General features: G+C 33.2%; 3 long non-coding RNA genes across 6 annotated transcripts; all 3 read left to right on the forward strand.

Moving 5' to 3' along the window:
• Nucleotides 1-1,344: 1,344 nt before the first annotated feature.
• On the forward strand, nt 1,345-2,357 carry LOC141692857 (uncharacterized). Of its 3 annotated transcripts, none has more exons than XR_012562935.1 (3): nt 1,345-1,614; nt 1,679-1,724; nt 1,829-2,357. It is a non-coding gene; the product is annotated as an uncharacterized LOC141692857 (long non-coding RNA). The 3 variants fall into 3 exon arrangements; XR_012562936.1 differs by having other exon boundaries at nt 1,904-2,357; XR_012562937.1 differs by having other exon boundaries at nt 1,345-1,605.
• Nucleotides 2,358-2,393: 36 nt separating this feature from the next.
• On the forward strand, nt 2,394-4,830 carry LOC141692858 (uncharacterized). 2 transcript variants are annotated; one of them, XR_012562939.1, is made up of 5 exons: nt 2,394-2,529; nt 2,900-3,382; nt 3,525-3,600; nt 3,686-3,758; nt 4,781-4,830. It is a non-coding gene; the product is annotated as an uncharacterized LOC141692858 (long non-coding RNA). The 2 variants fall into 2 exon arrangements; XR_012562938.1 differs by lacking the exons at nt 3,686-3,758; nt 4,781-4,830 and having other exon boundaries at nt 3,525-3,661.
• Nucleotides 4,823-10,965, forward strand: LOC141692859 (uncharacterized). The gene is made up of 3 exons (XR_012562940.1): nt 4,823-4,958; nt 6,186-6,327; nt 10,839-10,965. It is a non-coding gene; the product is annotated as an uncharacterized LOC141692859 (long non-coding RNA).
• Nucleotides 10,966-11,441: the final 476 nt, after the last annotated feature.

Below are 11,441 nucleotides of genomic sequence, written 5' to 3' on the forward strand. Positions count from 1 at the left end.
TTCTTTGTTTCTTTTGTAGAGTAGTTTTTTTAGTGTTTTCTAGGTTTTCTTTTGGAGGCATCGCAGAAAATGCCTCATCCAAGTGTGGGGATGGGGTGTTCTTTGAAAAAAATTGAAAAATTAAAAAAATATTGATGAAGTTCAAAATTAAAAATTGAATTCTAGCCTTATAAAATGATAGAAATGATATGGTGAAAAACTTTTGGTTGCCTATGAAATAGTTGTTGCATGACTTGTTGGTTTAGTTAAATGTATTCACGCATGCCAAGTAATCTTATGGTATTGATACTTTTATGGAGAGGTGTAATATTATGACATTGTTCACACACTTGCACTAGAAAGTTAAAGAAAATAGACTCATTGAATGCTTAAGTAATTAAAAGTACATTAAGTATGTGTAAGATGTATTGGTTACATGCTTTGAGTACAATTCGGTGCACTAGAAAGAAATATTTCTTGTGACTTGGGATTTCTTTTTATCTTTGGCACCAAGGTAGCATTGAGCCTATATGCATACATTTTGCATCTTATTCATTGCTTGTATGTCCTCATTACATTTGCATTTCTAGCACTTCTCTTAAATGCTTCTTGAGATGTATTGAATGATTGATAACATGATAAAGGCACTTAGGTCGAACGTAGTTATCCCCCATAAAGGACCTTGCATATATGTTCCATTAGTAGCCCTTCGAGCTTAATCATTTTATTCGATGACACACCATATTACAAGCCTTGACCTATTTCTTCTATTGGCCTAATATAATTTTGATCCCTATTTGTCAAAGGCTATTGAAGTAAGGAGAGATTAATAAGGTGTGATAAAAGTGCTACTTGTGATCATACTTTTAATGTATGGAATAGTTTGAGGTTAATTTGTACTTATTACATGATTTTTTTGAGTTTTAGATCGGATCATTGTGATTGTATATATGTTAATGCTTGTTTTTAGCTCTCACAAAAAAAAGAAAAAAATCACGGCAAAAGAAACATTAATATCACTACTAGAAATAGTGCCTACGACATCACCTCTTTAACATCGGCTAGAAATGTCACTGATGTTAAAAGCAATTTTAACATCGATCACTTCAAAACCGATGTTAAAGGTGTTGTAAGACATCGGTATCTTAACCAACCGATGTATATAATCATTTTAAAAAAAAATAAAAAAGACACGCTTCTTTCTTTCTCACGTTAATACACCAAAAATTCCCCCCCCCCTCCCTTAACCAAAAATTTTATTCCCAGTTTTCCCCCGCTTAAGCAAAACCGTTTCCCCCCCCCTCTCTCATTCTCTATTTTCTCTATCTCATTCTCTCGTTTCTTTTCCCTCAGTCTCTCTTCTCCTTCTCTCTCTCTCTCTCATTCTCTCTTCTCTTTTCTCCCTTCTCTCAGTCTCTCTTCTCTCTCTCTCATTCTCTCGTCTCCTTTCTCTCTTCTCTCAGTCTCTCTTCTCTCTCATCTCTCACTGTCTCTCTTCTCAATCACTCTCTCCAAACCTAATTATACCCATATTTGTACAAACCTTTAATTAAACTCGATTAATTCCTAAATCGAGCTCGATTGGTGCTAATTAATCTTGAAAGAAGTTGGGTCTACTCGATTTGTGTGAGAAAAGTAAGTTTATTTCGAAATTATTTTCAAATTTTATGTTTTCATTTTAATAGAGATTTATTTACAGGTCTCTCGAGCTTTGTTAGTGAAAGAAGTTGGGTTTTCTTGAATAGGTATGTATACAAGTAGATTTGTTATTTTAATAGAGTTGGGTATGTATACAAGTAGTTTTTTTCTTATCTAGCCTAATTATGCTTTCCAAAATATTAAACTGTAGGCAAAAATCTAAATGGTTGTACATAGTACCTCATGGCATATACAAATGTATGGCTGAAATTATGCAACTGTGCAGAGAGGATGGTTGCAATGTGAAGGGATACGTTATATTATCTCCGTTAGATGACTGGGAATGGGGATCTGGATACATCTCAAGGTTTGGTCTGTACTTTGTTGATACAATGGATACAAATTTTTTTTCATCATCAATCTTCTCAATTCTAGAAAACTACAATGGACAATCAACAACAACCTGAAGCTCTCAAACTCGATAACGACTCTTCTCAGCCAGCTTTAAGTATTCTTGCCCAGCTCAATTTGCTACTTTATAATTTAGTACAACTAATTCTAACTTGGGGTTTTGTTTATTTTTAATTTGTAATATGTATCTAGTTTATTCAAGTAGTAAGCAACAGTTCTGGAAAAACCAAAAGATTCGCACATGGAACTGATGCTGCTTTTGCGGTGAATCTCATTAACAAGAAGCTTTTTCTTCATAATCCCCCTCATAATTTCAGCCGTCCACTTGCCACCCATATCGAAGCTGTTAAGCCCGGGGAGGAGCCTATCATTTTCGGCCTTACTGCCACTCTTGTTAACTATGGTCCTCCTTGGATTTTACAAACTGTTGTTGACACTCACTCACACACTACGACTTCTGCAAAAGGAGAAGCTGCTCCTCACAAATCAAGAAAACATAAGGTATTTTCCTTTTTATGTCTCGTTTCTCGTGATTTTCAATTTATGTACTCATGCTTTTGAAAATGCACAACTGATGTTATCTTTTTAATTTGGTTAATTACTTGTGTTGTGTTAATATTATGTTCCTCCTGAATGCGAGTCAAGACAGACACATATGTGACAATTGGTTGTGATCATTTATTGGAATACATAGTATTACTTGAATTCGTCGCCTTTCGTGACCTCTTTCAATAATTCTTAGCATTAGAGAAGATTCTAGTGTTGTTATCAATTAAACTGTAATATTTACATATTGATTATAAAGCATTAAAATTCCTTCTAGTGTTGTTATTGGTAATCTCAATGCTGCTTTATTCAATTCTGATTTTAGGAATTCAGTGAAATCTTTACTTCGATAGCCAAGATTTCTGTCTGCGCATTCCCAATTCTATTACGAGGCTCCAGAAAGTCATAAGGGATTTGGGACTAGAGATAATTGTTTTGATATAAATGGAAACTACTCACATTGCACAAATATAATGGCATCAGCTTCTGCAGCTGGAGATATTGTTGTGGATAGCTTCATTTCGAGGTTTGGGAATGTCACTAGTTTTGAAAAACCTATAGGTGTTTATTGTAATTAGAGAGTTGGTTGTAGGAGTTTTCAGAAATTGAGTATGAGACTCACAAGTACGGAACCGTATACCATCATATAGCGGTGACGTGGTGTACCTAAACTATACTAGACCATACCATCAAAGCCGAACTAGTTCCAAAAAAAATGAGAGAGTGCCTTTCAATCCACATTGGTCAAGCTGGAATTCAAGTAGGAAATACGTGTTGGGAACTTTACTTCCTTGAACATGGAATTGAGGTTATTCCTATTGTGTACATGCCATTTCTACCTCTTTTTATTTAAAAAAAAACTCGTGCATGTTTGTTAATGTTCATTGTTTGTTTGATAAATTTGTATTTGGTGAAATGTGAATTAACAATTTCTTAATGCTTGGGAATAGGCTGATGGACAAATGGCGAGTGATCAGAGTGTAGGGAAAAAAATGATGTGTTTAACACATTTTTCAGTGAAACGGGGTCTGGTAAACACGTCCCTCGTGCTGTGTTTATTGATCTTGAACCTAATATTATTGATGAGGTTCGTACTTGTGCCTATCGATAGTTGTTTCATCCTGAGCAACTTATCAGTGGAAAAGAACATGTTGCTAATAACTTCGCTCGCGGACACTACACCAGTAAGTTCATTTTCTTTTGGATGAGTAGTAATTCACTGTAACTTTTATTATTCGGAAGATCGATTACATAAATTGTTAACAACGTTTTGTCTAGTAATATTTGTAGGCGTTCAAACAAAGTTATTGAATTGTTATTGAAATTTAAGCTAAATCTACCAGCCTGGATGCATCAGTATACGGTTTATGATATAATCTCCCTGTTTAATCTGGCTGTTAGAAGGTAATATCAATTTGTAAGCGAAAACAAGTGAATTGAGGTCAAAACCGCTGTATTTATTTGTGCTAACCTTTGTCAACTTGTTCTTGCATGATTTTCACGATCTGATGGGAATTTTTAAAATGTGGTTGGTGCTTTATCTTATCATAGATGCTAATTTTTTCTAGCGGTGGCTGTTTTGTGATCACCATTCTTATCTAGCAGTATTAGAGATTCTGAGAACTAGGTGTGCACTGCGCTTCAACTGCTTATAGTTGCTTCGTTGTTTTTATATATTGAACATTTATAAATTTAGGAGGTGTATCTAGGTTGAAGACAGGTCATTGAAATGTTTTAGACTGTTCGGGATCTTAGAAGTCCTTTAATTGCCCAGTACTCCCCCCATTCTGCAAGTCTTGATAGTTTAAACAGAAATTACAGCAAATATGGTAGTATTAATAAGCAGGGGTAGCTAGTTGCTGGTGTCTTCTCCCTATTCTACAATTAGTCTATCGTTATATCCTTAAGCTATTTCTGCAAGACCGATCGCAACTCCTAACTAATTAATGCGATACTCAATAAAAATTGTTGGGTTTGCTTGTTATCACTAGATTACAATTGGCATAATACGATAGGCATTGGCATCTCTACAATGTTGTACCCATTTTTTTAGCACTAACAATGATGCCTTCATGCTGGTTCCCCTCGGGCATGCAACATTATCTTCAATTGTCTATTCCTTGAAATACATTGTTTGATCAGTTCTTTTCACTTTTCAGGCTTATGTTTTTTATTGGACTTTTAAATTTTTCCTGTACCTTTTCAGATTTTTCAGATTACATCCCATCTCCAACAAAGTTGCGATGAACAACCTTAAGCTTGGAGTTGATGTAGCAAGTGCCCACAACCTTCTGCCAATGGACGGGCAAGGCCTTTTACGAAGATCCTCGCGGCAATACACAAGGGCCTTTTTCTGGTGTTGATATTAGAATGAATTTTCGTATGTATGTATATGCTTTTTGTTAACAGTAATTATATTACTAGCATTATTAATGACAAATTAATTTTTTTGATTATTTTTGTTTTAAATGCTTCTTTTATCTATGGTTTATGTCACTTTCCACTCATGAATCTATGGAATGAAAATGATGTCTAAAATTTTAAAACACATCGACTTGTGCAACTGAAATCGATGTCAAAAGTAAAAGTTTATATTAAAATAATTGAAATAAACCGATGTCTTTCACTATAATGCACAACGGTTCCATTGAAAAATGATGTTAAATAAGAACTTTGACATTGCTACATCAAGGAAAACCGATGTGATGTAAAACATATAACATCGTATCTTGAAAGAAAACTGATGTCTAAGGTCCTCTTTAACATCACTTCCACAGACCAACCGATGTACTATAGAATTTAAGACATCAGTTTTTTTTAAGAATCTGATGTCTATCAGTTAAAAGTTCTTCCCTGTTATATATTTAAAGTGCTTTTTAACCTCCTAAATACCTTTTTTCACAATCTAGTTTTAACATGTTATTAAAAAAAGGGCTAATTATACATCAGTTTGCTCAGAAAACCGATGTCTATGTTAATCTTTAACATCGGCTAAAAACCGATGTTAAAGACCCTTACATTTCTCTACACATGCGAAGACATCAGTTTGGAAAAAAAAGACATCGGTTTATAACCGATGTCTAAGGGCATTTTTCTAGTAGTGTATTCATGTCTATGAACTTATTTTCATGGTGATGAAAAGAATATATTTATATATATAAATGCCTTAAAAATATTATGAGAGCTTTTGTTTTATTTCTTGTTATTTGGGTTTTGATCCATTGTCTCAAGCTAAGCAAGTTCTTGTACATGTTGGTCTAATTATGCGGAGGATATATGGGGAAATTATGTGAGTGGTTATGGAGAATCACTAGTTTTTGACACTTCACCCTATTTAGCTTTTCTTGACATACCTTGTCCCTAGCCCCATTACAACCCGAATCAAAGTCCTTTTAATTATTATTTTTCATGCATATTATTTTAATTGAATCGATGTGAAGTGTCAAGCGTGTTTATGTATATGATGGAATTGAGTGATTCATTTTACCTATTTTTTAGCGTAATTCCTTTATGAGTGAAAGTTGATGTATTACTTGACATAGATATGAAAAATCTCAAGTTTTCTTGATATTATACTCTTGTATACTTAACATGACTACTAATGTAAATAGGTTCCTTAGAACGAGGTGGAGAGGCATCAACAGGGGATCTAGGAAGGCTAACAGGAGGGGTCATCTCAATATCACTATCATCAGAGCTACTGCCAGGTTCTTGGGATAAGATACAACCACAAAACACGAAACCAGAAAACAGGTTAAGGTTAACATACTTTTGTTCTAATTTTAAAAGAACTTAATCCCTCAAGACTATCGTCGATAATCTTAACTCAACTCTATGTCAGTTGAACAATCCTGCTTGCTTATTTACTTAACTGAATTTCCTAACTTGTTGAGGGACCAAATTCTGTAGCTCTGATACCAACATGTGATGCCCTCAAACCCGGGGTACTAATCTAGGGCTCACGACACATATTAAACAACATAACTAATATAATAATTAACCTCAAGACTCTCAACAGGATCTATACAGGATAAGGTATGAAACAAGATTACAACTACCAACCAGGAGTTTAAAATTACAAAACCGACTTTATAATCATAACAGTTTACAATTTTGAATTAGAATTTCGAGATTACCCATAAGTATCTGGAACCAAAATTTAGATAATCCAGACCAAAGTGATCCTCCCACTTGCCATCTACCTGCGCTGGAACAGCATAACTAACAATCTGTAAGGGTCCACTAAAAACACTGTTACGTGTTGTGCGCCTAAGGACTGCCATCTTCTCGCTTAACTTCCAAGGATTAGATCAAAACAGAACAAATGAGCAATAGAAGTCAGCAAGTAACTATGACAACTATTATATCAATAAATCTTGGTTGCAAAACACTAATTAACCATCTTAACTAAGTTTCAATATGGTTTAAGGTTTAAACTGAGGATCACGAGGAGAGTAATATATAAGGTCTGATAATTCCTTTTAGAATACTTTTCTTTTCAAATCATTTTCACTTCTTGTCATTTTAGAAAAAAATTTGAATCCACACTATTTCTTGATAAAACAGTATTATTGCACAAATACCGCTTTTGAAAGAAAATTTAATAACTTTTGATTAGAGTGTATAATAATCCATAATTAAATAATATGGGTGATCAGCCTGTACTGACCTCCATATGTTCATTAAAGGTACCTAAGGCGTTATTTGCCTTTATATATATATATATATATATATATATATATATATATATATATATATATATATATATATATATATATCGGTGCATCTCCGGATTCAATAACTCACCGATCTGTCTCCGATTTTTACACTTGTGTGGACCACTGTTACATGGCCGCTTACGCCTCCAGTCTTTAGGATTTCAATGAAAACCTTTATATTGAAAAATCATTTTACTTTTCAGAACTTAATTTCATTTTAAAAATTTACCAACCTTTGAAATCATTCAGACTCTTTCAAGTCAGAAATCATTCTTAGTTTCATTTCAGGCTATGAAAATAGAACAAGGGTTATATAGGGAATTAATAACTAGGTTTTGCTCAGAGAATTAACGTAGATATCAATATATGAGGTATAATCAAGCTCAAGTTTATAAACATAGGGGTAACGATCCGCATAGGTAGTGTCAATGCAAGGTTATCAGTTAAACGGAAGTATCAATAAGATATAGGCATTCAATAAACACATGTATTATCAGTGTAAAGTTACCAGTAAACGTAAGCATTAACAGGACAAAGGTATCAACATAACATAAATGTTATCAATAGAACAATGTTTGGGTTACAATTAGGGTTGATATGTGTTAAGAAGGAAATCAGGTTAAGTAAAGGTAAGGGTGTAACATTAGCAGGAATCATATTATCATTTAAATCATCTTTTTGTTTCAGAATCACAATCTTTATCATTATAAGAAAGGCATAGTTACTTGCCTCAAATTTTTTCCCTTTTTATCTGAATCGGTTTAGTTTCACTTTGAATTTCATTTCCATTCCTAGTTCGCGTTTCCTCGCTTTCCAAATCTGTAATCAACAATAAACCCTAATTAGGGATTGTTATAATCAAACGATGTTCCCCTGACGGCTAAACTTTCTACCCCTTTCGCACTAAATAACATACTTATATGCACACATGTGTACTTTATAATCATCTTGCCACATATACACATAATCTCATTCATTACATACTTATACTTAAATCTTTATCCATTTCACTATTCTATGCATCAAGTAATTCACTTACATCCATTTCATGCTTGGCGGGAACCCTTTCTTTCTTGTCATATCACTAGGAGAGTCTTAATTGAGTTTGTGTTTGAATTTTATAGCAATCTTAGGGTAGGTTATGGGGCTAACTAGATAGCTTATCTAACTTTAATGGTAAATGGCAAGTTCATTCACCTTAGCCATGAGAAATTGCGTAAGATATTTAAGTTGGATCCCAAGTCCATAGGAGTGAGTCATATTGATGTGTCAAACATTTTTGTTCTCAACTCTGAGGAGCTTATGGTTATGATTTATGTTTTCGATGGAGTAAATTTTGCAAAAGGTGTTTTTAAAAATAACACAAGTATCAGCTATAAACATTTCTCTCCTTTTTATCAAATTTTGGTTGAAATCATCAAAATAAATCTTTTTCCTTCTCAAATCTCCAACAAACTGGTGAGTTTTGTTTAACTAAAAATTGTGTATAAATTGCTTCTAAAACCATTGATTTCAATCTTTCATACATGATTATTTGCAAGATATGTTCTGCTGCCAAACTAGGATACATGCCCTATGCTCTTCTCCTCACTACTGTGTTTGAGTACCTCAAATATGACCTTAATATTCACTCTCATTTCTACGTGAAACATCCAATCTCAGATAAAAATCCTAGGACCTATTTTCCTTTACCTGATTATTCAGTACAACCTGCTCCTGTGAACATTACTTTTGGTAGTTTTTCACATGTTACTGTGAATGTTCCCTTGTTTGCTTCATCTGTTTCCATGAATGATATTGTTGATGTTGTCTTTCCTGCTAAGTCTGTTGTTATGTCTGTTGTTGTTGCTTTGCCTGCTTTGTTTGCCCCCATGAATGCCATGCCTACTTTGAATGCTTATGTGAATGTTATGTCTGCCTCTGTGAATGTCATGCCTCTATGGCTCCCAAGTTTTCCCCCACAACCAACATGACTCAATCTCAACAAGAACCTTATCTCAATACTCTTTTCAGGCTCTCTTCCAAGTGTGAAACAAATGCTCTTAATTTTAAAGATTTGATAAACCAATTTGATACTTTGAATGAAACATACTCTGAGTTGCTTAGTAGGGTAGATTTCTTGCTGACTCTGCTTAGTTCTGTCATGGGTAAGGTGAGTGCACTTGAGAATAATCTATCTCAACTAATTAAAATTCAGATTGACATGAACCCCACACCCAGGCTAACCAATGCATAGTCATTGAGGACATAGACACTGAAATCATTAATGCAGTTGCTAAGGTTGAGAAATTAAATGGTAATGAAGATAATGTTGGGACTTCAAATAGGAATGCTTCTGATGTGAATGATGCCATGAGTGATTTTATGATCAATTCTGATACCTTTAATCAGATTGATTAGTCTGTTTATTTGTTGTTAGATTCCTCTAGTTTGATGTTGTTTCCTAAGCTGGGTACCAGTACCAAACAAGTTGTGTTGTTGTAGTTCCCTCTAATGCATTATAGTGTTTGCTCAAGTCTTCATGTTCTAAAGTTTAACTGGGCACTTATAATTTTCTGGAACTTGGCATTTATGCAAACTGAAACTTGGACTTATTCCCTCTAATGCATTATTTGAATTTCTTTCTTAATTTGATCTTTCTAGTTGCTTTTATTTTTTAAATTGAGAAGATTACTAACATGTGTGTTATGTAGAAGGGTAATAATGTGAATTATGAATCCTTGGCCACCTCCCAATTCCCTTATTCCTTGCAGATTTTAGTATTTTACTTGGTGTTTACCTTGTATAAAAGTCTGTTGGGATGAGTTTTATAATTTTTTATCATAACATTTGCTTAATTTATATTCTTATATGGTCAACAGCCTTATACTTTGTCATAGCCAAGGGATTTGATGGTATTTTTCCTGAATCTCTTAGTAATAAGGTCTCTTATTTGTAAAATTATCATCAATAAGTGGATATTTCTTGGATTGGAACAAGAAGTTAGATACTCTTGCATTAGTTCGACCATAGCTCATTTCAGTTGTCATATTTAGAAATAGTTCTAGAACTGCTAGAATATTAATTTTTATTGTTGTAATAGTTAGAAATATTTTAGAATTGCTTGTCTCGAACTCGGTTTGTAGTGTAATTTTTAAACCTCTACGGCTCCAATATTGGTTTTATATCCTTAGTTAGATGTTTTTTAATTGCGTTATAAACTGCTCATATTAAGTTTGTAGAATAAATTTGAACTTCTTTTTAAAATAATATATTCATTTTTTGAATTAATTTACAAATTATTATCTCAATTGTTAAGTAATTTACATTATTTTCGAAGTGCAATTCCTTAAAAGTACTAACATTTTTGATAAAAAAAAAATCTCTACAGAAATTAAGTGGATTATTGGAACAAACTCGATGGAAATTCGAATAACACATTCAAAGAGATCAAAATCTGACTTAACAAATTTTGTAACTCTTAACTTTTAAATTTATAAGAGTAAAATAAATTGTTCAATTTTTAAACTTGAACCTATTTTTTTAACAATATATTCGTAAATGCAGATTAAATTGATCATTTAAACGATCAACCGGAACCATCACCCTCGAGGATCTAAATGGACGGATTTCTATAAGACGGACTTAACGACTTTATTTTTCTATTTCTTGTAAAATGGGAGATTATTATGTATTTGTAAATTAGGTTCTATGAAAATATGTAATAAGTTAAAACCAGTCCCAATTGTGAAAATTCGGGAAGTTTTAACTGGTTCGGAGCGAAAAAGAGTTAGAGATAACTAAAATTGTAATCACTTAGGACTTTATCTCGTACTTAATTCACTCTCCTCATTTTTTTCCTGAATATTAATTCGTACTTTTTGGGACTTTGTCAAAAAAAGGAAGGAGATATTATCGGGATAAAATAATCATGTCCTGTACTAAACTTATTTTACATATTTACTTCGATAATTTACACAAAAAAAGAGGATATGATAAGTTGTTAGGTCACACACATTGTAGAAGGGGTTTGAATACAGTATTTACTACAATCAAATCGAATATAAGAACTCAAGTAACGAAACACAGATTTTATTCAACACAGTAAACTCTGTTACAAAGAACTGTTCTCTCTTAGTGATGAACAAATTATCACGAGAGCTGCTAGGG

The sequence above is a fragment of the Apium graveolens genome, chromosome 10 (assembly GCF_009905375.1).
Source record: "Apium graveolens cultivar Ventura chromosome 10, ASM990537v1, whole genome shotgun sequence".
Taxonomy (NCBI): domain Eukaryota; kingdom Viridiplantae; phylum Streptophyta; class Magnoliopsida; order Apiales; family Apiaceae; genus Apium; species Apium graveolens.